Consider the following 26,063-nt stretch of genomic DNA (forward strand, 5'->3'; position numbering starts at 1 on the left):
TCTCCTTTACTTAAAGGAGAATACAGTCTGTATTCTCTTAAATTTGACTTCTTTCACTCAGTTTAATATTTATGAGATTCTTCGTGTTGTTTCATATACTAGTAGTCTGTTCTCTTTTTTTTTAATCGCTGTGTAGTATTTTATTTATTTTTATTTTATTTCACGCACATGCCACAACGTATTCATCTATTCTTCTGTTGATTGGCAGTGAGTTGCTTCCACTTTGGCTAACACAAATAAAGCTGTGATGGACATTCTTATGCCCCTTCTTTGTGGGCATAGGTACTCATTTCTCTTGAGTAAATTTCTAGAACTGAATTGCTGTCATAGGGTTGGCAGTGTTTAGCTTTAGCAGAAACTGTCAAGTTGGCTTAGGAAGTAGTTATAACATTTTACACTTCCATCAGCAATGTAACGAATCTCAGTTCTTCCTCATATTTGCCATCACTTGGCACTGTAAATCCTCTTAACCTAGTCCTTTTGGTTGGTGTCTGGTGGTATTTCATTATGGTTTTAGATTTACACTTTTAAAAAATATTTTATTTATTTTTAGAGAGAGAGAAAGTGTGAGCGGGAGGAGGGAGTCGGGGGGAAGGGCAGAGGAGAGGGAGAGAGAGAATCTTTTTTTTTTAAGATATTAATTATTTGAGAGATAGAGAGCATGAGCAGGGGGGAGGGGCAGAGGGAGAGGGAGAAGCAGACTCTCCATTGAGCAGGGAGCCCAAAACGGGGCTCCTTCCCAGGACCCTGGGATCATGATCTGAGCTGAAGGCAGACACTTAACTGACTGAGCCACCCGGGTGCCCCTTAAATTTACATTTTCCTAATGATTAATATTGCTGAGCACTTTTGCATATGCATATTGGATGTTTGGTTATCTTATTTTGTGAAATGCCTATTGGAGTTGTATGTCGACTTTTAGTTAGGTTGTTCATTTTTTTCTTTTCTCTTTCTTTGTTTTATTTTGGGAGGGTGGTGGGCAGAGGGAGAGAGTCTTAAGCAAGCTCCACACACCCGTGCAGATCCCAACACAGGCTCCATCTCACAATCCTGAGATTGTGACCTGAACCAAAATCAAGAGTCAGGCGCTTAACTGACTGAGCCACCCAGGCACCCCTCTTTTTTTTCTTTTTTCTTATTGCTTTGTAGGAGGTATTTACATATTCTGAACATAAGTCTCTTGTTAGAAATGTGTTGTAAATATCTTCTCTCAGTGTAGGGCTTGTCTTTTTATTCTAAAAGAATAAATGGCATCCTTTTAAAAATTTTTTTAAATTATTTTTTTAATGGCATCTTTTAATGAAATGCAATTTATCAAGTTTTTTCCTTTATAATCATGCCTTTTGAGTCCTGGCTAAGAAATCTGTGCTTATCCCTATGTCATGGTATCAGTTGGGTTTCAAGCAGAGCAGTAGAACCACTAGGGATATATATTGAGCACTTTAATGTAAGGAATTGTCTCAAGTGCTATAGGGACTTTCCAGGTAAGTTCAAAATCCATAGAGCGTGAAGCTGTATGTATTTTTCTCCTTCATCAGAGCAAGTCTGAGCTCTGCTTTGAAGGCCTTCCCCCGACTGAATCAGGTCCGTCCACATGATCTAGGATATCTCCTTTACTTAAAGCCAACTGATTTTGAACTTTAATCACATCTATAAAATGCCACTATCTAGATTAGTGTCTGATTCAATGACTGGGGACCACAGGTTAGTCAAGTTGACACACCAGAAGATCATTGTAGTCATTAACATATTTTTCTGTGTTTTCTTCTAGAAGTTTTATTGCTTTATCTTTTTATTTAGTTCAACAATCCACCTTAGAGTGATTTTTGTGCATGGTGTGAAACAGGGGTCAAAGCCAAGTGGGGGGACAGCCCCAGTGGCCCAGTGGTTTAGCGCCGCCTTTGGCCCAGGGTGTGATCCTGGAGAACCAGGATCGAGTCCCACGTCGGGCTCCCTGCATGGAGCCTGCTTCTCTCTCTGCCTGTGTCTCTGCCCCTCTCTCTCTCTGTGTCTCTCATGAATAAATAAATAAATAAATTTATAAAAAAAAAAAACAAATCCAAGTGGGGGTATAGTTATGGGGCAGAGCGTGCTAAGGGAAGATGTGCCCCAGCCCCACGAGATGAATTACAGATTGATTCAATCCAGTCATGGTAATCTATTCATTCAGCAAATATTTTTTGAGCCCTTAAATTTACCAAACATATCCTCAGTTCTGAGATGCAACAATGAACAAAACGAGTAAAGTCCCTGCTGTTGTGAAATTTTCCTTTGCAAGTAATTGATTAGAAATTCAGTACGTGACCCCATTCTAGGCAGTGGTGCCTGAAGAGACATATGCTATAGACATCTGGGAAAAGTGCTGCTTCTTGATAAAAGGGAGGCTTTCAAAGAAAAACTCTGCCGTGCACATGGGAGGATGTGATAGTTGGTATTTCGGCAGTCTTACCCAGAGAATGACAGAGAAGCCAACCCAGAGCCCTGACATCATCAAGCTCCTTTATGATCCAGTTCTGGAACAGCCCATCTCCAGGACTCTGATGTGACATAATCACATTTTCTTATTGTTTAAGCTGCACTTGGGCATTTTACCACTCGTAGCTGTAGATACATGTACTTCTCGGAGTGGCCCTGCAGCTCTCCAACACTTGCGCTATACCTCACCTTGGTTCCTTTCATTGTCCAGCTCTAGCCTTCATTTCGCCTTCCACCTTAGATATTTACACTCAGATCTTCTCTAGCTCCCTAACTTGCTTTGGCCTTTAATGAAGAAAATTGATCCCTTCCACTGAGGTCACTCTGCCCCAGTTTCACCCCAAAACTATATCTGTCTTAATTTCCCTGCCACAACCCTCTTGTTTTTCTAGTTTGACTTCCATCTCTCCAACCCTACATACACCAAGCCCCAGCTGCAGAGATAGACACTTGATTATGGTTATGCTCTGTTTGAGCTATGATTGGTGCCTTTTTTAATGCAAAGCCACACGAAATAAGATGCCATGGGGGCGCCTGGGTGGCTCAGTCAGTTGAGCATCTGGCTCTTAGTTTCTGCTCAGGTCATGGTCTCAGGGTTGTAGGACTGAGCCCTGCCTCAGGCTCTGTGCTCAGCGAGGAGTCTGCTTCCCTCTCTCCCTCTGCCCTGCCCCTCCTCACCCACCTCCATGTATGTGTGTGTGTGTGTGTGTGTGTGTGTCTATGTGTGTGTGAGCACACGTGCATGCATGCTCTCTCTCTCTCTAATAAATAATTAAATCTTTAAAAAGTATGATGCTATGGAGGAGCAGAAACTAAAAGCCTTGCCCAGAAGCCAGACTTCAGAGACTGAAGTGAACATCCAGCAGAGTTGAGAGAACATGCTGTCCCAGAAAGACCGAGAACAGCTGCTCCACGATTTCCGGTCACCATAAGGCCCCACTGTGCTTCCTGCATGGAGTTCCCTGGAAGTCCCTTGAATTCTTATAATGAAACTCTTTCCTTAAGCCACCTTGAAAGGGTTTCTGTGTCTTGCGAACAAATCGCCTTGACGGTGGCTCTCGCAGTCCCCAAAGGGGCCTTATTCTGTCAAGAGGACAAGGCCCGCTGTGAGAGCAGGTCACCAAGTGTCTGGGGGGAAGCCTGGAGCTGGTGCGGAGGCTTCCAGGCTGCACCAGCAATACCCTCTACAGATTCTCTAAAATAGAGAACACATCCTCCCCTGTCCTTCCTCAGGATGGGTTCTTCAATTCCCAGTTTCTTTTCTTTTTCTTCTTTTTTTAAAGATTTTTTTCCCTTTTATTAGAGAGAGAGGGCCCGAGAGCATGAACAGGGGGAGAGGCAGACAGAGGCACAGAGGGAGAAGCAGACTCCTCGCTGAGCATGGAGTCGGATGTGGGGCTCGATCCCAGGACCCTGGGGTCATGACCTGAGCCCCAGGCACACGCTTAACTGACTGAGCCACCCAGGCACCCCTGGAGTTCCCTTTCTTGAGAGGCCAGGAGAAGCATCTGTTTTATTTTATTTTATTTTTTTTGAAGCATCTATTTTAATCATCTGTCTTAATCTGGGTCGTTCTTGCCCAAAGCAGAGCCTTGGATCTGGACTTGAGTTCAGTTAGTCTATTTGGACGGTGACTCGAGGAAGCAGGAATGAGGAGCAAGCAGAGAGTGTCACAGGCCAGGAGGACAGGTCCGTACGTGGCTCAGTACTGGGCTGGTTACCACCAAATGACGGGGCTCAACTGCAGTGGAGACTTTTTGAAAATCCGTGTGATATGTGCCTTGGAACCCACCCACTTGGCTCCCATTGACTGAGGATTGTGCCCACGGTGGTCATTCCTCGTACTTTTGGGCTACTCTGCATAGGGCTGAAGGAACTCTGGTGGCTTCTGAAAAACCCCAGAGGCAGAAGAGCTGAGAGTTATAGGGGACTCGATGTGGGTCACTGCGGTGAGCATGGAACAGTAGTTGGAACTGTTCAACGTCAGCTGAAATCAGAAGTGGGCTGAGGAGCCGGGCCCGAGCATCTTCTACATCCTCTCTTTGGGGGGAAGGCTTTTATCCGAGAATCAGTAGACCTGACTGTGGGTGCCCAGAAGCAGGAAGCCTAGAAGTAAGTATAGTTATCTTCTGTGACAGAGCTGATACCTGCTAACCAGAAATCCATATTCTCTTCTTCCTGGATGCTCTGCTGGCCCATATTTCCCAGCCTCCCTTGCAGTTAGGTGTGGCCAACTGGCTGAGTTCCAACCAACAGAGTGTGAGCAGAAGTAAGGTGTACACTACCAGGCCTGGCCCATAAATATCCTCCCAGGCATATGTCTCCACATTCTTTTCCCTTCTGTTGGCTTGATGTTGATCCTCAGGTCACCTTAGAAACCATATGTTACAGACAGCAGAGGCGGGCCAGGTCCCTGGATGACTGTGTGCAACACGCCGCCTCTCCCTCCCTCTCCTCCCATTCATTCCTCCAGCCCCACCTCACTCCCCTGGAACTGCGTTGCTCTGAGATAAGCTTCTATGATGTTGGGCCGTTATACATGCGGGGGTTAATTTATGGTAGCAGCTAGTTTACCTTAACTTATAGACCTACCACAACATCTTACCATTCTCTGGGCTCAGAAATTATTCTCCAGGTGTCTCTGAACTACAGTATTAATGAAAAACTTAAAAATTTAGAAAGATAATTATAAAACTGATACATACACAGGTACAAATATTAAGCAGTACAAGAGAGTCTAAAATCATAGTAAGGGGCACTTGGGTGTCTTGGTTAAGCGTCTGCCTTTGGCTCAGGTCATGATCTCGGGGTCCTGGGATCGAGCCTCACATTGGGCTCTCCACTCAGCGGTGAGTCTGCTTCTCTCCCCCCCCCATTTTTTTTTAAAGATTTTATTTATTTATTCATGACAGACACACACACACACACACACACACAGAGGCAGAGACACAGGCAGAGGGAGAAGCAGGCTCCATGCAGGGAGCCTGACGTGGGACTTGATCCCGGGTCTCCAGGATCAGGCCCTGGGCCGAAGGCAGTGCTAAACCACTGAGCCACCCGGGCTGCCTACTTCTCCCTTTCCTTCTCCCTCTTGCTCAATTTAATGAATAAATTCTTAAAAAAAAAATCAAAGTAAAAGCTCTTATCTCCCCTCTTGCCCCATTTCCAGCCCTACTCCATTAGATGACCACTTTTAACTATTCTTCCCTTTATCTTCCTGATTGTTACTTCTATATAATCTCCTATTTGTAGTTTTACCAGTGTTAAAAAAATTATTTAGTGGCGTTCCACTGTGAAAGATGAATAGTTATCAAAGTTGTTTCTTTAACCCAGGAATATGAAAGAGCTCCAGGCGGAAGAAATAATGTGGTGCCAGAAAGACCCCACACTGGCTTTGATTATATGAAGGAGAAGCAGCATGGTGACGCAGGACAAAAACAAACTTTGAATTCAGATTTGCATGAAGTTGAGCTTCTACTCTTTATATTTGCAAGATCGGGAGTTTGTGGAATGAAATGATGCATCTGCAGATGTTGCTCTGGGTTCATCCTTAAGAAATATTTTCGGAGTTTTCACACACTACCACGTTCTGTGGTAGGTGCCAGTTCATCTTAGTGTCCACTCTTAAGACCAAGCTGTTCTGGAGGGTAACCCGCCTGAAGTGCTTGACACTTAGATTACTAGAAATAGATGCCTGGTCCCTGAATCAACAATTCCACTCAAGTCAGCACATCTTGCTCCAGCCGAGAGAGGGCAGTAAGAGACACAGAGTGCATTTGCCTTTCTAGCAAGGGACGTTGCTTAGCAACCACATCAAAGTAGGATTTCAATGGTTGTCAGCCTATCAATGTTGGCCAGAGCCCAGAAGTGTATAAAATCATCCTTCTCAAATGATATATCCACCAAAAATGACTTCAAGAAAACACCCACCAGCTTTCTTGAAGCATCAAATAAAAAGTTCACAGTTACATCAAAAATAAAATAACATAATAAACATAATAATAATAACATTACATATTCATTTAGAAATAATCAATCTACATATTTAGATACATTGGTCAACTGTTAGGTATCAGCCATGAGAAGATTATGGTCCTGTTTCTACAGGGTCCCTTTATGGAGAAAATAGCTCCTTTTCTGTTCTCTATACTATACCCAAAGTGATTCTTGTGCTTATTCATGTTACTAAACAAATGGCATCATCTAAAATCTGCCACAGAGGTCAGTGAATCTCTTCTCCTTCAGTGTGTTTAAATATTCTACTATGGAATTTTATTTTTAGATTGTAAAAATAACAAACTCCTAACTGACTACTCGGTAATGGGAATTTGTAGGAATCCTTAAATTACGTAAATAAATCATGGAGGGAGTCTGTCTTGGACCAGATGTGCTACTGTGGATGGACAGATAAACGTCAGGCTTTCTGATGTGGAAAAATAAGTCACTTTTTCCGTTGCTACTTGATCTTAGAATTTAGATACATTTTGATTAATTCCAACTTCAAGTGGGAGGATAATACAGGGGAGTGGGTGTACGAGAAGAAGGAAGATGAGGATATGCTTCAATATCATACTTGAATTTCTTTGTCAGTAGTTGGGAGCCTCATCTTATGTGGGCATCAGTTGCCAGAACAATAAAACATCTGACACACAAATGAATTTCAATTTTATTTTATTTAGTTTTTTTGAATTTCAATTTTAAAATAAAAATAATTAATATATATTTTAAACATTCTATATAATAATAAAAAACTAATGTTTATTGGAAATTTTCTTAGGTAAATGCACAATTCATTTTCAATTTTTCTGCATGTATCACTAGACTCTTTCTTGAGAATTCTCACTGACCGTATGGGTTTGCATACTTCAGTAAAAAAGGAAAACATCATCCTTCGAATATTCAGTTTAAGTATTCAGTTTGATAAATAAGTGTTAGAAAAGTTGCCTTTTTAAAGGAAAACTCGTCAGGGGGCACCTGGATGGCTCAGTCAGTTAAGAAACAGACTCTTGGGACGCCCGGGAGGCTCAGTGGTTGAGCACCTGCCCCTGGCTCAGAGCGTGATCCTGGGGTCCCGGGATCGAGTCCCACATTAGGCTCCCTGTCTGGAGCCTGCTCCTCCTTCTGCCTACGTCTCTGCCTCTCTCTCTCTCTGTGTCTTTCACGAATAAATAAAATCTTTAAAAAAAAAAAAAAAAGAATCAGACTCTTGGTCTGCTTAAGACTTTCTCTCTGCCCCTGCCTCTCCCTCTCTCTCTCTCAAATAAATAAATAAATTTTAAAAGATTTTATCAATTCACGAGACACACAGAGAGAGGCAGAGACACAGGCAGAGGGAAAAGCAGGCTCCCTGCGGGACTTGATCCCAGGACCCCAGGGTCATGCCCTGAGCGGGAGGCAGATAGATGCTCAATCACTGAGTCACCCAGGTACCCTAAATAAATAAATCTCTAAAGTAAAACTCATTAGGAAGTAACAGACAGGACTCTGTGTTAGACAGACTGCTCTCCTATTTCAGCTCTACTACGGACTGTCCATTTAACCACAGGCAAATTATTTAGCCTCTCTTTGACTTAGTTTCCTCATCTGAAGCATACAAATAATGATAAAATGCCCAACTCATGGGGTTGTAGTTGGAACATGGTAAGTGCTGAGTAAATACTAAAGTTTTTTTTTTTTAGTGTCAGAAATTATTTTTGAGTAAATAATAAACGTTGCCTGTTGTCATCGCTACCTTGGGCCATAACTTCAGCAAATATCAGTTATTTCAGGAAAAAAAAAAAAAAAACAGTTCTTTTTTCCCCGTTACTACTTGCTTTGGGAAACCTAGGACTGTCCGTATTCTGATGCTTGTTCTTACTCTAAAAAGAATTTTACAGCATCTGTCATAATTATGGCCTTTGATAAGGACAATCAGTGTAGACTGGAGGCCAGGACCAGAATGTAAGCAGATTCACAGTTAAGCCTGCAAGTCTGAACAGAGGACCCAGGGCAGAACACATGTGTTCAAGACTGAATTTGGAACATTGGCTTACACGGGAGAAGAGGGTAAAAAGGATGGGAGGGGAGAGAGCAGTATCAAAATACCATTAGCCAATTGTTTATACTGAATCTAGAATCCCAGGTATCTAGGACTCAAGACAGGTAATCAGTGGGACTTAAATAACCAATACCTGGAAGGTCTTTATTTACAGCTGACATTCAAGATAATTGTCAGGTGATATTAGTGGGGATTTAGAGGCAAGAAATTGAGACTCTGCAGAGAATGAGGTGCCAGAAGGAATTTAGTTTGGGGGAAACTAGGGAAAGAAGGAACTGTGTAAGGAACTTGGGAAGATACAAAGATGTACTTCAAGGGAATGAGTTAAGATTCTCTTGGGCGGGACCACTCCTGGGTGTATGGCCCAACTTGAGTTACTTGGTGTCAGTGTGTCAGCACCATTCTGGTGGCCAATTTCACATGATTGCAAGGGGGAAAGATGCCTGCTGGCCAGGGCCATATGTTTACTATCTGTAAACATGGACTGTGAAACTGGAGCCATTCACAGGCTTCCAAGGTGACTCCAAAGGTACAGATACCAGAGCTCTTCCAGGCACCTGGCCAACTCCTCTGGTTGAGGGCTTTGGGGGGGGGGGTATAGTGTTGGAAAATGCCCCAAATTATAGAAATGGGGACTGAGATCCACACAAATCCTGGTCTAGCCTTGGGTCCCATGCACTGGATGGGGACTAGAAAATTTGAGGAAGGTGGTGCTGCGAAGAAAGAGGAAGTATGGGGCCCAGCTTTAGGGCTCTGCTTGCGCAGATGATACTTAACTTAGGTCAGAGTGGAGTCAACAGCACCTGTATATTAACTTATTTTGTTCGAGTACCTGTCTGGGGGAAGGGATTGGTCTAGAGAAGGGATGACCCCAGTTATAGCAGTTAAACACTCGTAGCTATGACGGTTAAGCATGTTAGTTCTTAGGAGTGGCAACTGACCTTGACCAGTGGTTCTCGATGCTGGCACCCGGTAAAATTAACTGAGAAACTTTAAAACAGAACAACCTGTGCATACGTGTGCACGCACATGCACAAGTGCTTCGGCTCTCAGACCAATTAAATCAGACTCTAAGGGGGTGAGGGACTGATATCATGGTTTAAAAAAAATCTTCCTAGGTAGTTCATTGTCCAGCCAGCATTGGGAGCCCCAGCTGTGGATGTGCCTCACCCATCACCCATTTCTCCGGTGACGGCATTCTTTATTGCCACTTGATCCCTGAGAATTCACTCGGTAGTTTCTGAGCACAGCTAAGTGCTCTCTCCAGCCAAGTCCGGATTTTCTCCTATGAGGGAACCCTCATTATCCTTGACTTCTATCAGCCACAGATACTGTAGATCTTAGCTCACTCCTTCCCAAAACTCCAGGTGCTTCCCCAAACTGCTTTCTGTTACCTGGTGTTTCTGTTTTGCATCCACTCTGTTGCACACCTTTATTCAGTCCATATTGAGCTGTAATCCTCAGTATTCTTGGAATCAGACAAGTGCATTGTTTGACTCTGAGGCCCTTCAATCTCACCCATTTGCTAAAAATACTCTGCGAGCTCTACTTATTTTTTAACTCTAAAGTAAATAAAAAGTAATTGGTTTAGAGATTTTGGAGATGCCTTAGAATATCATAAACTAGAATGAAAACCATCGCTATAAAAATATCTTATCCCTTTAAAATAACAATGAAAACCCTAGCAGAAGACCTATTATCAACTGTTTCTAAAAGCTTATGTATGAACTTAGGCAAATGTTCCAAGTGTTCATGGGTATTCCTCCTCAGGACAAGGGAAGTCTACTATAAGCAAAAAGATCTGGCTTATGTCCTTCCTTCCTCCCTTCCGTCGTTTAAGACCTCAGATGGCTTCCAGGTGCTCCTGCTGAAGGAAAGTAGATTAGCCCCACATGTCTGATTTTTATTAGCTGCTTCATTAGGAGCAACTATTTTACAAAATCCTTTCTCTACAAAATATCCATATCCCAGCTTTCAAAGTTTTCTTCTAAAGATGCTAGCCTGGGAAGCCAACAGCACTCATGTGCGGCCTTCCTGTGATATTTGTAAAAGTCACTCAGAGAAGCTGACAAGATCTTAATAGTATTTTTTATGTGTAAAATACCCTTATATCCCTTATGTCTTGGAGTCTGATGTCAACTTGGTAAGGTTGTAAAGCATGTATGTCTAGTCCCATTTCCTTTTTCTTTCTTTTTTTAAAATTTCAAACTCTCATTTATTATTGTACCACTCAATCTTTTTTTAAGATTTTATTTGAGAGAGAGAGAGAGAGAGAGAGAGAGCAGGGGGAGGGGAGGCAGATTCCCCACTGAACACAGACCCAGACTCGAGGCTGGATCCCACGACCCTGAGATCATGACCTGATGGGAAGGCAGATGCTTAACCAACTGAGCCACCCGGGCGCCCCAACCACTCAATCTTAAAGAAAAAGAAAAGGCAGCTCCAAGGATAAGTCTTCTACCATTTTTTTAAAAAAGGAAACTGTTTCTTTTAACTTTACATCTACCCCACACTTCATTTTCAAAACCTGTCACTTAACTGTCTTGGTCATGGACATTTCCTAGATGAGATTTTATATTTTGCTCCCATAGCTTGAGGCTATCAGGAAAACCATGTTTTCCTTTTTTTTAATTTTACTTACCCATTCCTGAGAGACACAGAGACCCAGGTAGAGGGAGAAGCAGGCTCCATGCAGGGAGCCCGACATGGGACTCGATCCCGGGTCCCCAGGATCATGCCCTGGGCTGAAGGTGGCGCTAAACCGCTTAGCCACCGGGGATGCCCCATGCTTTCCTTTATTGAAGGGGTCTGGCCTTGCTGATGTTCGTGTATCCCTTCCAATAGTCTTCATATCTTTCCTTCTGGAGGCATTTCTTCTGGTTCACTCTCTTCATCTTCATTAGAAGCTGCTGCTACTGACAGGGTTTTTGGAGCAAGAGTTGGAACAGTTTCCTTAGGCTGACTTGATGCAAGTTTGATGGCCATGGCTGAGGCTTTGTCGTGTGGCTACCTATGACAGATCCAAACTTGGAGATCTTTGTAGGCTTTGTTGGGCGGTCTGCAGCTTCCTCTTCAGCAGATCACCTCTCAGCGCTGCAACTGGAACTTTCCCCTCTATTACTCTGGGGGCTCCGGCTCACTGCAGCTTCTCAGGCTTCTCCTCTCCCACGATTTTATGCACCGTGACCTCCCCCGCAGCCACACCAAGCTCCATTTCCTTTTTCTGTTTTACAACTGAAGGACTGCGATTCAGATGGCTTGCATGGCTCTGTGGAAAACATATGAGTCAGAATCAGGACTCAATTCCAGGATGCTGGGATTCACGGATCTGGTGCCTCCCGGCTACTGAACTGTGGAGATGTCATTCCTCCACATTACTGAGTACTGTATTAGTCTGGATTCTCCAGAGAGAAACAGAACCAACAGGAGATTATATATATGATTTGTTTTAAGGAATTGGGTCATGTGGTTATGAAGGCTGAGAGTTCCCCAGACGGCAGCTGGCAAGCTCAAGATCCAGGAGAGCCAATGGTGCAGCTCTAGCCTGAATCCAAAGGCCTGAGAAGACAGGAGGTTGATGGTACCAGTTCACCTCTGAAGTCAGGAGAAGACCAACAGCCCAGCCTGAAGACAGTCAGGAAGAGAATAAATTCTTCCTTGTTTTACCTTCTGTTCTATTCAGGCCCTCAACAGAGTGGATAAGACCCACTCCCACTGGGGAGGGCAAGTTGCTTCGCTCATTCTACCAATTCAGATGTGAATCTCATCCAGAAACACCCTTGCAGACATACCCAGAATAATATTTAACCAGACTATCTGGGCAGCCCAGTCAAGCTGACACATTCAATTAACCATCACAAGTACACACTTAATTGTGTGTATGTCTCCGTGCTAGACATTCCTGGAACTGTCCCCTTGTGTCACTGCCTAGAAGTCAGAAACCCAACTTGCCCTTCTGGATCTCACCTAAACTGGTGCTGGTGGACAAGTCATTTCATCTCTCTCTATGATTCTCAGTTTTCTCAACTGTAAAATAACAGGGCTTAAGATTTAGAGCACTTTTTAGGGCACTTACTGCTTGAAAATGGTATTTCTGTGATTCTATAATTTAATTCTAGGAAAGATTTTGAAACTGATTTGACTTTTGTTTCATTCAAAGCTGTGTTCTGGGTCCCACGAAAGCATGTGTGTTGAAGGTACTTACTCATCAAGTAAAATCAACATGAAGGTGATAATACTGTATCTGTCACAGGATTTTTTTTTTTTTTTCCATTGGTGCCTGTGATTCTTGGTCACACCACTCTGAAGAATGAAGAGGTAGACAGACGAGTGGTGGGCAGTGAAGCAAGGTTTATTGAATGACAGCAAGGTGATAGCACAAAGCTCCCAGGGAGGGAGGGGACCCGAGAGGGTTGCCACTGGGGTTTCTAAATGATTAGCACACAAAAAATTCTGGTATGACTTAGGGTGAAGTATAGCCTACACGTGCCCTCACCAAAGAGAATGGGAGGTCAATGAGTCAGGCTTCCCCTAAAGAAGCAATTAGGACTTAGGCTGGGTTTAAAGAACAAAACAAAAGAAAATAAATAAAAACATGGGAACAATTTGGATAAACAGAGGCAAGGGAGGGGGACTTTCCAGGTGGGGAAAACCCAGGCAAGGCTAAGCCAGGATCATTTGTATGAGAGTGAATGGACCAGGCAGCCATGTTTGGAATGGAGAGTGCCAACAGAAAAAGGCAAAATAAAAATAGTATTTGGGGAAGGTATCATCCGACAGCAATGGGAGGATGGATTGAAGGGTTCTCAGAAACTAGCTACCTCTTACTGAGTGCCTACTATGTGCCAGGCTCCGTGATCGAATTTTATATATGTTATCTGGAACCTTTGCAGCAGTCTACAAAGTAGGCTTCCTTATCTCTTCATTTTACAGATAAGGACACTCAAGATCAAAGAGATTAAGAAAGAGTCCAAGGCAATCCAGCTGAGAGGAGGCTCAGTATAAATCCCAACCCAGCCTGAGTTGACTCCATAACCCCTTTCTCCACATCCCACACTGCCTCTCCCCAAACCAGCAATGTTGCCAGTTTCAACAAATCAACCAAAGTGTGGCCATTTGCTGGGCCTGCCACCGTGGCAGCTGGCTGCCGAACAATTGATGACCTTGCCTGGCAGTGATCTCGTTCAGGTGCTATGAATGTTTAACTCAGCCAGAAACTCGGTGGTCCGTCTTGGGGACAGACTCTGATCCAGCGTGTGGCCGGCGATGTGACTGAGGGCAGAGGAGGCCACCAGACTGGTAAGTGCCCTCCTTGCTGACTCCCTACAGAGGCAGGCCCCTTGAAGAGCTGCTGTAACCACAAGCCAGAGGGCAGCCCTTTTTTTGTGCTCAACGTGGAAAAATCGTTAGTCACGCACCAGTCATTTCAGTAACACCTGCACGTTCCTGGCCTTTGAGCACAAATTAAAGACCGACTTTGAATTCAGACATTGAAGTTATTCACATGGACTGCTCTACAATCTACAGAAGTGAGAGGGAGAGCCAGAAGTAGAAGCTATAGGTTATGATCCCTGCATGTCTTTTGTTAGTTCCCTGAAGAAATCAGAAGGGAGATAGTAGTACGTCTGGTGGGGGAGGCAGGGATCCCAGGGGTGCACAACAATATCCAATTATTTTATAAAGATAAATCGTGACATCAATCTTAGCTCAAAAATACCTGCCTGGCTTTCCTCTCTTTTAAAAAGAGAGATTCCGGGCAGCCTGGGGAAGCTCAGCGGTTTAGAGCCGCCTTCGGCCTAGGGTGTGATCCTAGACACCCGGGATGGAGTCCCACGTCGGGCTCCCTGCATGGAGCCCGCTTCTCCCTCTGCCTGTGTCTCTGCCTCTTTCTTTGTGTGTCTCTTATGAATGAATAAATAAAATCTTAAAAAAATAATAAAAAATAAAAAGAGATTCCATACCTTTTGACCCACATCATTGATTTACTTCAACCCAGACATAACCAGTCTGATGACATCACTGCTGCACACCCCGCTAGCTTCTCTACTGAGACCTTCCAAGGTGTTAATCGCCGTTGCAAATTAATCATTATTCTGAGTCAGACTCTTCCTCTCCTCCTGAAGCTTGTGGTTATTAACTTTGCTTGAATTGGTTAATGCGCCATCAGTGCAAATTATCATTCTACAATACACTACTAACCACGTGCAATTGTTGTTATTATGCAGGGAATTTTATATGTGGAAAAGTCATAATTCACTGCTTATTCTAAAATTCTGTTTTTGTGCCTTTGTGGCAGTTCATCTTCATGCGGTCAGGATTTTTATTAGGATCTCATTTTCTTTCACACTTTGAAATCTAAAATGAAAGCCACAGTGGTTTTTCAGTCTTTTCAGAAAATGACCTACATCAGAAAAGAGTCTCAGTAAATACTATGTAGGAGTGCTTTTCAAATGTAATATCTCTTTTCTGCTTTTATGTACATTAACAACATTTCTATAACATTCTCGTGATAAAAAATAGTTCAGCAAAATTATTCATTAATCTGTCAGGATGACCATGTAAAATGTCCCTGTTTTCCAAAAGCTTCCATTGCTGGAAGTAAGGTTTTGTTTTGTTTTGTTTTAATGGAACTAAGGGCTTTTGATGAAAGTCCCTCATCAAGAATAGCTAGAGGAGAGCTGCTCCTTTTTTGGGAACCAGTGGGACTCTAAGGGTCTAAGCAGGAGAAGATCTGGCATTTTACACAGACTCCCTCCCTGGGATGGGTCAGACACTGGGGATACTGATCTGGTCACACTTGCTGATACTGGAGATCCTCACTGGCAAGCTTGGGTGTTCTGAAGGTCCTAGTCTGGATCTGGGGTTGGAAAGGGGGGGGGGGACCAAGTTACAGAGATTGGAACCAGTTTGATGCTTAGCAGGTGTCTGCTTTTTCAAAGAGGTAAATTCCAAAAAGTCAGAAATCCAGGCATGAGACAGCAACTAGCTGATTTATCAATGAGCCACCAACTTGGGATCCAAGGATGATTATGCTCTGTCCTTGGAAGAGCTGTTTTAAAGCCAGGCTCCAGGCCAGGAGGGGATAGAGTACCAGCAGAGTATTCTAGAACCTCTGCTCAGCGCCCCTGTAGAACTCTGTCACCCTATTGTACTCACTCCCACTATGAATACTAGTTTAATGCCTTCCCCATAGGCTCCATGAAGGGAGAGGCTCAGCCTGTAGCATTCACCCCAGCATCCAGCCCCGGGTTGGGGTCGTTACCCCTACGGGCCAGGCCATTACCGGTTCTGACTCAGACCATGGCAACAGCGTCCAGCCTAGCTTGTCCACTTCTTTCACCCGCCCCACAGATGCTTCACACAGCACCCAGTGGGGTTTCAAAATGCGGATCTGGTTTTGCTATCAGCCTTCCTAGAAGCCTTGGGTGATTCCCCGAAGTCCTCAGGTTAGACCCAAATCCCAAACAGGGGCCATGCCAACCAGCCACCCTGGCTTCTCCCAGTTCTTCCCGCACACTCTGCCCCCTTCTCCACGGGTGCCCCCTTGTCTATCCGATCCCCTCTGGTCCTCCACGCTCTGCCTAGCGGTCACTTCCCGGAGAAATCCCCCCTGAGACCTTAGTCTCCCCGGTGTTCTCTGCAGTGGCATGTCTTTCTTGTAGGCACGTTCCCAAGCTTCTGACTCATTCATTGGGATCATTTTGGGATTCAGGTCTTTTCTTCTGATTTGACTTATAAAGTCCACAGGTGCAGGGCGTGTACCCACTCGGCTCAGCCCCAACATAGCAGGACACCGGGCTTGTGTGGAGCTAACCCATGGGGGCTTGAGGTGCTCGGGCCCGGAATGGGCCCTGGGAGAACGGGGGGCTGAGGATGGGAGGGCCCTGGGGTGGAATGGAGACAGCCTCACACTGGGCCCCCGAGGGGGACTAGCTGGCACAGCCCCCGCCTCAGCTCCAGGGGCTCCCTGGGGCTCCCTGAACCTCCCCACACAGCTTGGGTGTAGATGATGAATCCTGCCTGCCAGGTCACAGAGCGGGTCTGCGGGAGCCCCAAGACCCCCGCCGGGTGTCCCCCTGTCACGCCAAGGAGCTACTTTTCTCTTAACGTAAGAACGATCGGAAGGCAGATACACCCTTACCAGGGTGTCCGCCGGGGCTCCTGTCTCGCCTGTCGCCTGTCTCGATGTCCCAGCATCGCCTTGCCCACCTGCTCTTTGGTCGCCGCCTGCTTCGGGCCAGTGCTGGAGGTCTGCGGCCAGCGCCCGAATCCTGGGCTTTGCTGGTGGCCAGTGTGTCTGCGGTTCCCTGGGGGCTCCGTGGTGGCCCATCACTGGCAGGAGCTCCGTGGTTCTGCGGCGACAGGTGGCAGTGGCGGCCACGGGCCACGGGGGCTCTGGACGGGCCTTGGGACGGGCCTGGGGCGCCGGCAGCACAAGGCGCACCCCCCCTTCACACTTGCTTCAGCCTGAAAGCCTGGTGTTAGAGGCGGCCTGTGCCGCTCTGGCCTGCGAGAGGCATGATGCGCGTGCAAAGCCCTGCCTGTGTGCAACCCGGGCCTGTGTGAGGCATCCCTCAAGTGCAAACATGCCGCCTGTGTGCAACCTGGCCTGCGAGAGGTATCCTGCAAGTGCAAAAATGCCACCTGTGTGCAACCAGGGCTGCGAGAGGCACTCTGTGAGTGCAAAGCCCCGCCTGCGTGCAACCCGGCCTGCGAGAGGTGTTCCCCAAGTGCAAAGCCCCACGCCTGCGTGCAACCTGGCCTACGAGAGGCATCCTGCGAGTGCAAACACACTGCCTCCCTGCTCTTGGTATAGTGTCGTGTTTCAGTTGATGAGAGGACATGACCCTGGTGTCCCTCCTGGTTTGCTTCACGGATTCACAACCTTGTTTTCAGATCCTTGAATTTGTGCCTACCGAGAAAACGCTTTCTTTTTGGAAGCAATTTTTCTTGAGCCAATTGGAAATAGTAAAATCCCATCTCTGCTTCAGTTCCATGACATCAAAAGTACAGTTTGTGGGATTAAGTTCTCAGAAAAGGATGCTGCTTTCTACCTTTACCAGATTCACCTGGGATTCTCGCTTCTGTTTGCACAAAAATGACTTTCTGTACCTTCATCCCTTTTCAAACAATTGCAAAAGCTTTATTTCAAGTCGCTTTGCTGATTCCTTCCCTTATACCAAAGGACCGCACTCAAACGGACGTCTTAAATGAGAAAGCAAATGGCTCTAGGAAGATTAAGACAAACTGTCCCTTACTTTACAGACGGGGGATGTACTTCGTGCGTCCTTGGCAATCTCTAGTGAGTTCGGTTTTTATATCCTGATGGGCAGGAGCTGCAGCCATATGTGAATGTGGTTAGAATCAACCTTTCAAATGTTGAACTGTTTAAATACTAAGTCAGTCAGAGGTCTGAGTCACTTTAAAAATGAAGGTTACATAACACACTTATATTTCCATACAATATTTTTGGAAGCGATTATGAACTTAAGATCTGCTTTAAATAAAGCATGATATTTGTTCTTAATCTCAAGTCCTCTTTCCCCTTAGTTATGCACATGCTTGAAGCGAGGAACCTACAAACATAAATCACTTCACCGATTTGGGGTTTTTATTCATGAAAGAAAAGGTTGCACTTTCATAGTCGTTCCAATTTTTTGACCTGACCGGTACCTTTTATTGTTATTATTTTTAAAGATTTTATTTATTTATTTGAGAGAGAGAGACAGTGTGTGCATAAGTGTCGGGAAGGGCACGAGGGAGAGGGAGAAGCAGACTTCCTGCTGAGCAGGGCCTGACCCTGAGACCCTGGGATCATGACCTGATCCTAAGGTAGCTGCTTAAGCAACTGAGCCACCCAGGCACCCCTGACAGATACTGTTTAAATAAATGCCATTGGGTCTCAGGGCTCACAGGTCCCTTTGATATTTGGCCGGACAGCATAGGTGCCCTTAATTCTCGGGAATTTGGCCTTGGGCACCAACAAAAGGCTCTCAGGCCTGGAGATGGGAGCTCTTCACATCTCCCTCTGAACTCGCTTCCTGTGTCATTTTGCAAACCTCAGACGTCTATTGTTCTCATTATTGTCTCTAGGATTTGAAGCTTTAGGCCAGTCCTGGCCTCCTAGCACCCCTCTTGGGAATGTGTATTCTGTTCCTCTTTGCTTCACCCAGCTTCAGCCTGATGCCAGATTGGGGCTCCCTTCGGCTCCAGTGTCTCCCTTCAGGCCAGTCCCACCCACCTGGGGAAGGAAGAGACGGAATGTATTCCCAGTGTGAAACCTGCCCATCCTCTGACCTCTAAGTGTCTCGGTCCTGTTTTGTTCATTCAGCAGATATTAATTGAGCAGCTACGCTGTGTCAGGCCAGTGCTGGGAGCTCAACAAAGCGCAGAAAGCTGGCAGGGTCCCTGTCATCATCCGGCACACTGACCGGTGGGGGAGACAGGTATTAACGGAAGAGTCACACAAATACATACAGAAATAATCAGAGACCCGCAGAAAGGATGGTATAGGCCTTGAAGCCGTGTCAGGGTGACTTGACCTGAGAAGGAGCGGAGAGAGGAAAAGGCAATGGAATGATTTATTTTTTTAGACACGATCAGGCTATGCAGCTTAACCCAGATGTTTGTAGAATCTTCTGTGTAACTTTAATAAATACCCAAGCTTGGGCTTCACTCCTAAGAGATTCTCTCTCTCTCTCTCAATTTAAGATTTTATTTATTTATTTATTCATGAGAGACACACAGAGAGAGGCAGAGACACAGGCAGAGGGAGAAGCAGGCTCCATGCAGGGAACCCGATGTGGGACTCGATCCCAGGTCTCCAGGATCATGCCCTGGACCGGAAGTAGGCACTAAACCACTGAGCCACCGGGGCTGCTCAGAATCAGTATTTCCTGCAGAGCTTTCAGTGTGATTCCAAGATGCAGCAGGGTTAAGAGCTTACTCTTTAAACCTGCATGCTGGTGGTTTCAGTGTCCTGCACTTGTTCTCTGATGTTCCAATGCAAATCATAATCATATATATTAAATTAGTCCTAACTTGGGGCACCTTGGGGTTCAGTTGGTTAGGTGTCCAGCTCTTGGTATCGGCTCAGGTCATGATCTCGGGGTCCTGAGACTGAGCCCCAAGTCAGGCTCTGCAACCAGTGGGGAGTAATGCTTGAGATTCTCTCTCCCTCTGCCCCTCCCCTGCTCACTCTCTCTCTAAAATGAATAAATAAATCTTAAAAAAGTAAACTCACAATCCTACTGCAAGCACTGTGAGAATTGGGGTGTGTTTCCTTCTCCCCTCCCCCATGTATCTGTGTAGACATTATTTTTTAAAGTAGGCCCATGCCCAATGTGGCCTTGAACTCACAACCCTGAGATCAAGAGTCGCATGCTCTATGAAATAAGCCAGCCAGGCACCCCTATATTAGACAATAAAGTAAATGATGACTTAAAACCTACAAATAGTTTCAATATAAATTATATTTTATATAATACAGATAACATAAATAATGTTTTTTTGGACTGAGGAAAATTACTCAATCTTGTGACTCCCTCCTCTAGCCACCTCAACTTAGATTCCTATCCTCACCTCTTGGTCCAGCATTGCTCTCTGGCTTGAAGGAATAAGACTTGGTTTAGCCAATGTCACAGCGAGCTCCTAACTGCCAAACCCATAGGACTAATCCTCAGCCCTATTTAACAGCTCCCTGTATCGTTTGGCTTGCTGGGACGCTTCCCTACTTGAAACCTTTGTCCCCTTGACTTGTAGAACACCATTGCCACCACCTCCCCTGCCCTCCCCATTTTTCTTCCTGTTTCTCTCAATAAATGATGATTATCTTAGTTTCCTTTATGGTTCTTCTGATCCTAGATGTCAGGGTTCCCCAGGGTTCCATCTCTGGTCCCTTCTTTTCTCATTCTGTCCTTCCTGGGATTTCCTCCAAGCCCAAAGCCTTGGCTACCATTTATGTGCTGACAACTCCCTGGAGGAAGCCTGATGTACTGAGACCTCCAATAGGCCCATGGTGTGGCGAGAAATCAGATGCTGAAGTCTGCTGTGAGGGTGCAGCGAGAGATTCCTTACGTGGAGACAAGCTGGACATATGAAAGAGGACCTGCTTCCCCCTCTCTTTGCCATCCCCTACTCCAAGCCCTACCTAAAATAGAATAAAAGACAGCAGAGCCCCAAGATTCTGCTTCTCTTGACCCACAGAGTCCTCACACCTAGGGACGTTGGGACCAGAACTCTGCCTAGGGAGCCGTGTCCACTCGCCGGTCCGTGTAACCTCAATGGGTATACATCCTTCACAGGGTTTGTTTGGACATAAATGAGAGTAAGAAGCAGCCTTTGTTGAGTCCCCAGTGATCATTCTCATAAATTCTGGAGATTGGACTGGCTCCTGTGGCTTGGCTAGCTCGCTCTCAATCTACGGTTCCCATCCAAGCCTCTCATGGGGTGGGCTCACACCATGGCCTACTGACCACATTGAGCCAGTGGGCCACGTGCCTCAAATGGGATCCCCATCTTTTTGCAAAAGCCTCCCCATGTTAGATGCCTTAACTCAGTGGTTGGCAGGGCCAACCACTCTTCTACCCACTTGTTCCCTCCTCTCCACACCTGTATCCACTCACAGGTGATTCCATGTCATAAATACCTTCATGTCTACACTCCTTTTTTGTGCCTGCTGTCACGGCTTGATCCAGGCTTCCACGATCTGTTAAGGCCCAGGATTACAGTTTAAGTGTGGAGCCAGTAACCCTCTTTGCTTTGAAAAATTACAAATAAAACTAGAAAATGAGATAATTTCATTCCATTATTAAGGAAATTAACTTAGTTTTAAATATTACAGTTATGTTTCTGAAATTGGAAGATGTTATATAAAGAAGTTGCCATTGATTTTTACTGACTTACTATAGATTTATTATTTTTTAAGTGATGATTATCTAACTTTTCCCAAATAATCAAGAAATTGAAGAATTGTTTTGTTGGCCCATTTTCCTTTTCATAACTAGGTCTTTACTACCTACAACTTAAACTATGTCAATCATTTATTCTCCAACAACTGTTTTCCTTCTTTGAGTCTCCCAGAGGACTAGAGACCAAGGAAGCAAGTTCAGTTGTCTTACATAGGAACACAATGAACCGAAAGGTAGAGGTATATTATGGGGGCGGGATGGTACACGTTGGGGGCCAGGAATGTAAAGCAACTGTCCCTACAACATGCAAAGCTAGTACCAATGTTTAAACAGCATTAGGTGGATTGAAAAGCTCTCCTAAATATCATTTGCCTTTATTTTCTCATATTTCTAAATATAAATTATCATTAGCAAGTAATTATGGAGAATAATAACACTGTCACTTAATTTCCTGCCAGCTAAGGCCTGGCACAATCGAAGCATGCTGAACTCGAGAGGGTGCAATTTTAGCAATGAACAATTAAACTCGGAGAAGATGGGAGCAGAGGTTACCGTGGCAACCTGATTCCACAACCCTGTGTGTGGCCATATTGTTCCAGTGTTTTGAGCCACAAAGGCTGGTTATTATGATTTATAATAGAGGCAATGTTTAGGAGTTTCCTTTGTGCGAGTGTAGAAAGGACAGGTACTTTGGAATCTGCAGAAGAGGATTATATGATTTTCTACGAAGTGACACTGAATTAATGAAAATAATTAGTGGTTGTTAATGATAGTGTGTAGTTTTAAACTATGCCATAAAAATAATGGAATTACTGGCTCTGCAAAAATAATTGCATTGAAATTTAATAATTAAGTATAATTGTGTAACTAGTATAACTAATCCATTCAATAATACTGATTAAACCCTAGTATTTGCCAACCCTGCTGTAGGTGCTGGCATTCAGTGAACAAAATAGGGGAAACAATATACAGTAAACATTTTATGGTATCAAGTGTGTTAGAATGTGCTAAGGCGTATAAGGACAAAATAAAGCGGGGCAGGAGGATTGGGAATGCTGGGGAGAGTGGGGGTGTGGTATGACAGTTTTAATTTAGGTTCTCGGGACCCCTGGATGGCTCAGTGGTTGAGCATCTACCTTCGGCTCAGGGCGTGATTCCGGGGTCCTGGGATCGAGTCCTGCATCAGACTCCCCGCAGGGAGCCTGCTTCTCCCTCTGCCTGTGTCTCTGCCTCTCTCTCTGTGTCTCTTATGAATAAATAAATAAAATATTTTAAAAACCAATCAATAAATTGGGCTCTCAAGGAAGGCCTCAGGGAGAAGATGCCATTTGAAGAGACTCAAAAAGGTTGAGGGGGTGAGCCATGCAGAATATAACATGCATAACATGCTTGCTATGTTCAAGGAGCAATAAAAATATTGGAATAGAGTTAATGAAATGGAGAAAAATAAAAGATGAGATCAGTAGTAACTTGGCAAGATCCTATAGAGCTTGGTAGGTCACTGAAAATATTTTGGCCTTTATTGATGGAGAAATAGGCAACCACTAAAATATTTTGAGCAGAGGAGTGACACGACTAGTTAGGAGCCAATAGCAACAAACTAAAGGAGGAAATTATGATGACCAAGGAGTTAGTAATGAAAGTGGGAAGAAGCAGTCAGATTCTGGGTATATTTTTAAAGTAGATACAATAGGATTTCCTGATGGATTAGGTAAGCATGAAGGAAAGGAGAGTCAAAGATGACTACCAGTTTTGGGGCCTACGCGACTAGGAATAATAGAATTGCCATCATTTGAAATGGGGAAGACTGAGGATGGAATGGGTTTGGTGGTGGAGATGGGCTGGAGTGGGAGAGTAGGACAAAGATATCTATTAGACATAGGAGTAGGGAAAGAGGAGTTGGGTATACAAGTCCAGAGTCGAGGGGAGAGACCTGGCTGGAGGTACACAATTGGGAGTCACAGGGCAAGATCAAATGAGACAACCAAGGGGCGGAGAAGAGACAGATGGAAGCCCAGGGCACCGTAACAGTGAGATATTGAGAAGAAAAGATGGGACCAGCAAGAGACTAGGGGGAAACCAGAGAGATAAAAGCAAACCAAGAGAGTTCAGGGTCCTAGAAACCAGATGAAGAAAGCATTTCCAGAAAGAGGTCGTTGGTACCCTTGATTCATCAGAGTGATGAAAGTGCAGCCTGACTGGAAAGGATACAAGAGAATAGCAGGCAAGGAACCAGAGGTGATGGGTAGACAGCTCTTTTGAGGAGTGTTTTTTGGAATGTCAGATAGAGGGAAAGTGGGCTCATGAGAAGATTTTTAATTTAATTTAATTTTTTTAAATTTTAGATAGGAGATTTAAGATGGATCAAAGCAGGGGCGCCTGGGTGGCTCAGTCTGTTGAGTGTCCGACTCTTGATTCCGGTTCGGGTCCTGATCTCAGGGTGGTGAACTCAAGCCCCACATCGGGGCTTTGTGCTCAGCAGGAAGTCTGTTCGTCCCTCTCTCTCTCTCTGCTCCTCCGTCCCCACTGTCCTTCTCTCTCTAAAATAAAATAATTTTTTTTTAAAAATAATTTTTTATTTATTTATTTATGATAGTCACAGAGAGAGAGAGAGAGGCAGAGACACAGGCGGAGGAAGAAGCAGGCTCCATGCACCGGGAGCCCGATGTGGGATTCGATCCCGGGTCTCCAGGATCGCGCCCTGGGCCAAAGGCAGGCGCCAAACCACTGCGCCACCCAGGGATCCCAATAAAATAATTTTTAAAAAGATGGATAGAGGGACACCTGGGTGGCTCAGTGGTTGAGCGTGTGGCTTTGGCTCTGGTCATGATCCCAGGGTCCTGGGATCGAGTCCCACATTGAGCTCCCCGCATGGAGCCTGCTTCTCCAACTGCCTGTATCTCTGCCTCTCTCTGTGTGTCTCTCATGAATAAGTAAATAAAATCTTTTTAAAAAATGGATAAAAACACAGTGTGCTTTTATACTTTGTGTATATGAAGTTGCTTTCTATTGAGATTTAGCTTCCAGGCACTGTAGACCCTACCCCAGGACCTCCACGTAGTCAAGCCTTTGCCCTTCACTCGGGATATTGATGCTCTCCTGAATACATGAGTGTTTTAAGCAGCTTGGATAACACGGGCAGTCTTTCAATCCGGAATTTCTCACCAGCATGGAGTCCGAACGTCCCCAGGCTTTCTCATATGCCCAGTGAGTCACTCCAACACGAGTCCATCCGTAATACTCTCAGTTTCTGTTGCTCATCTCAAGTCTGACACTGATGGAAGACACAAAAATGCGGGTGTGAGGAGCCGCTCGCCCATCCCCTCCAGCCCACCCAGGCCTTGCATGGGACCCCATCTCCTGTATCTCTTGTTAGGTACCCATTGAATCGATCCCAGGAACTACCAGGCCAAATGGGAGCGGTGGCAGGCCATGTGCCATGGGAAGCTCTTCCCTCCTGGCCATGGGGCACAGGATGGTTGTAGAACCCTGCAGCATGCCTCCAGCCCAAGCAGAAGCAGAGCTCACGGGCAAGCAAAGAGGGGTGTGCCCTTGACACAACAGCAGCAGCAGCTGGCGTTTGCAGGAAGACACGGAGGAGTGATGCAGATCTCTTTAGAAATCTGGTCAGTGTGATGATGCTCTTGAAGGGTGAGCTCTGAGAAATAAGAGGCAGCAACTGAGAATCCCGTTGTGTGTGCACAAAGCTCCTGTTGCTCAAGCTGGCCGTTCAGAAGCTAAGTGGGAGAGAAGGAGGTGCAGGAGGCTGCTCAGCCTAGTTAAAGAGAGAAGAGGAGCCACACCGCCTAGGAACCAGAGGCTTTCCTTTCCCTGGCATGGACCTTAGGTGCAGAGTTGAGTTCTCGCTCCCGGCTTGTGGGAGAGCTCCACGCCCAGCCCCACCTAAGCATCCCCCCAGTGCCCCCTCCCCAGTGGGGCTATTCATAGTTCTAACAACACACACACACTCATATTTTAAAGTCAGCTCATATTCATAAAACTGTGCCAGAATATTGCTCTTATTCCATTGTGAGGGTTTGGTTGTTAATAATTTTGCTACGTTCATAAAGTTCATAAAGTCATGAGTTAAAGAATCCTCCTCGGGTGTAGGCAGATTGAAACTGGGTGGCACCAACTAACAACTATGGTCAAGATTCTGGTGCCAAGGGTGAGCACTTCTCTCATTCAAGAAGTATTTATTGAATGTCCACTATGTGTTAGGACTGCTTTTATTTTTCTTTGTCTTACAGAACTGCTGCACTTATCACGTATTCACCCGGTGTGCTTTCTGACAACCAATCCATTCCCCAAGTCCAACGGGGTGTCCTATAGTTTGAGTCAGTTCTGACAGTGACCACTCAGAGTCAGTGCAGACCACCCTGGGTAGGACTCGGTCCTGCCACATTGTCTCCACGTCCGTTACCAGTTGCAAATTGAAGGCCACCTGCACATCTGATGAACTGGCTATAAACCAGGGGTTCTCATGATCCCCTCCTCAGGTTCCACGAACTGCTAGGATGGCTCACAGAACTCACTTTACTTTTATAAAGGTTACCACTTAGGGACAACCAATGGCAGAGATGCGTAGGCAGAAGATGCATGTGGGGTGAGGGATGGGGGAACACAGGGCTTCTAGGACCTCT

This window comes from Vulpes lagopus, chromosome 5 (assembly GCF_018345385.1).
Source record: "Vulpes lagopus strain Blue_001 chromosome 5, ASM1834538v1, whole genome shotgun sequence".
Taxonomy (NCBI): domain Eukaryota; kingdom Metazoa; phylum Chordata; class Mammalia; order Carnivora; family Canidae; genus Vulpes; species Vulpes lagopus.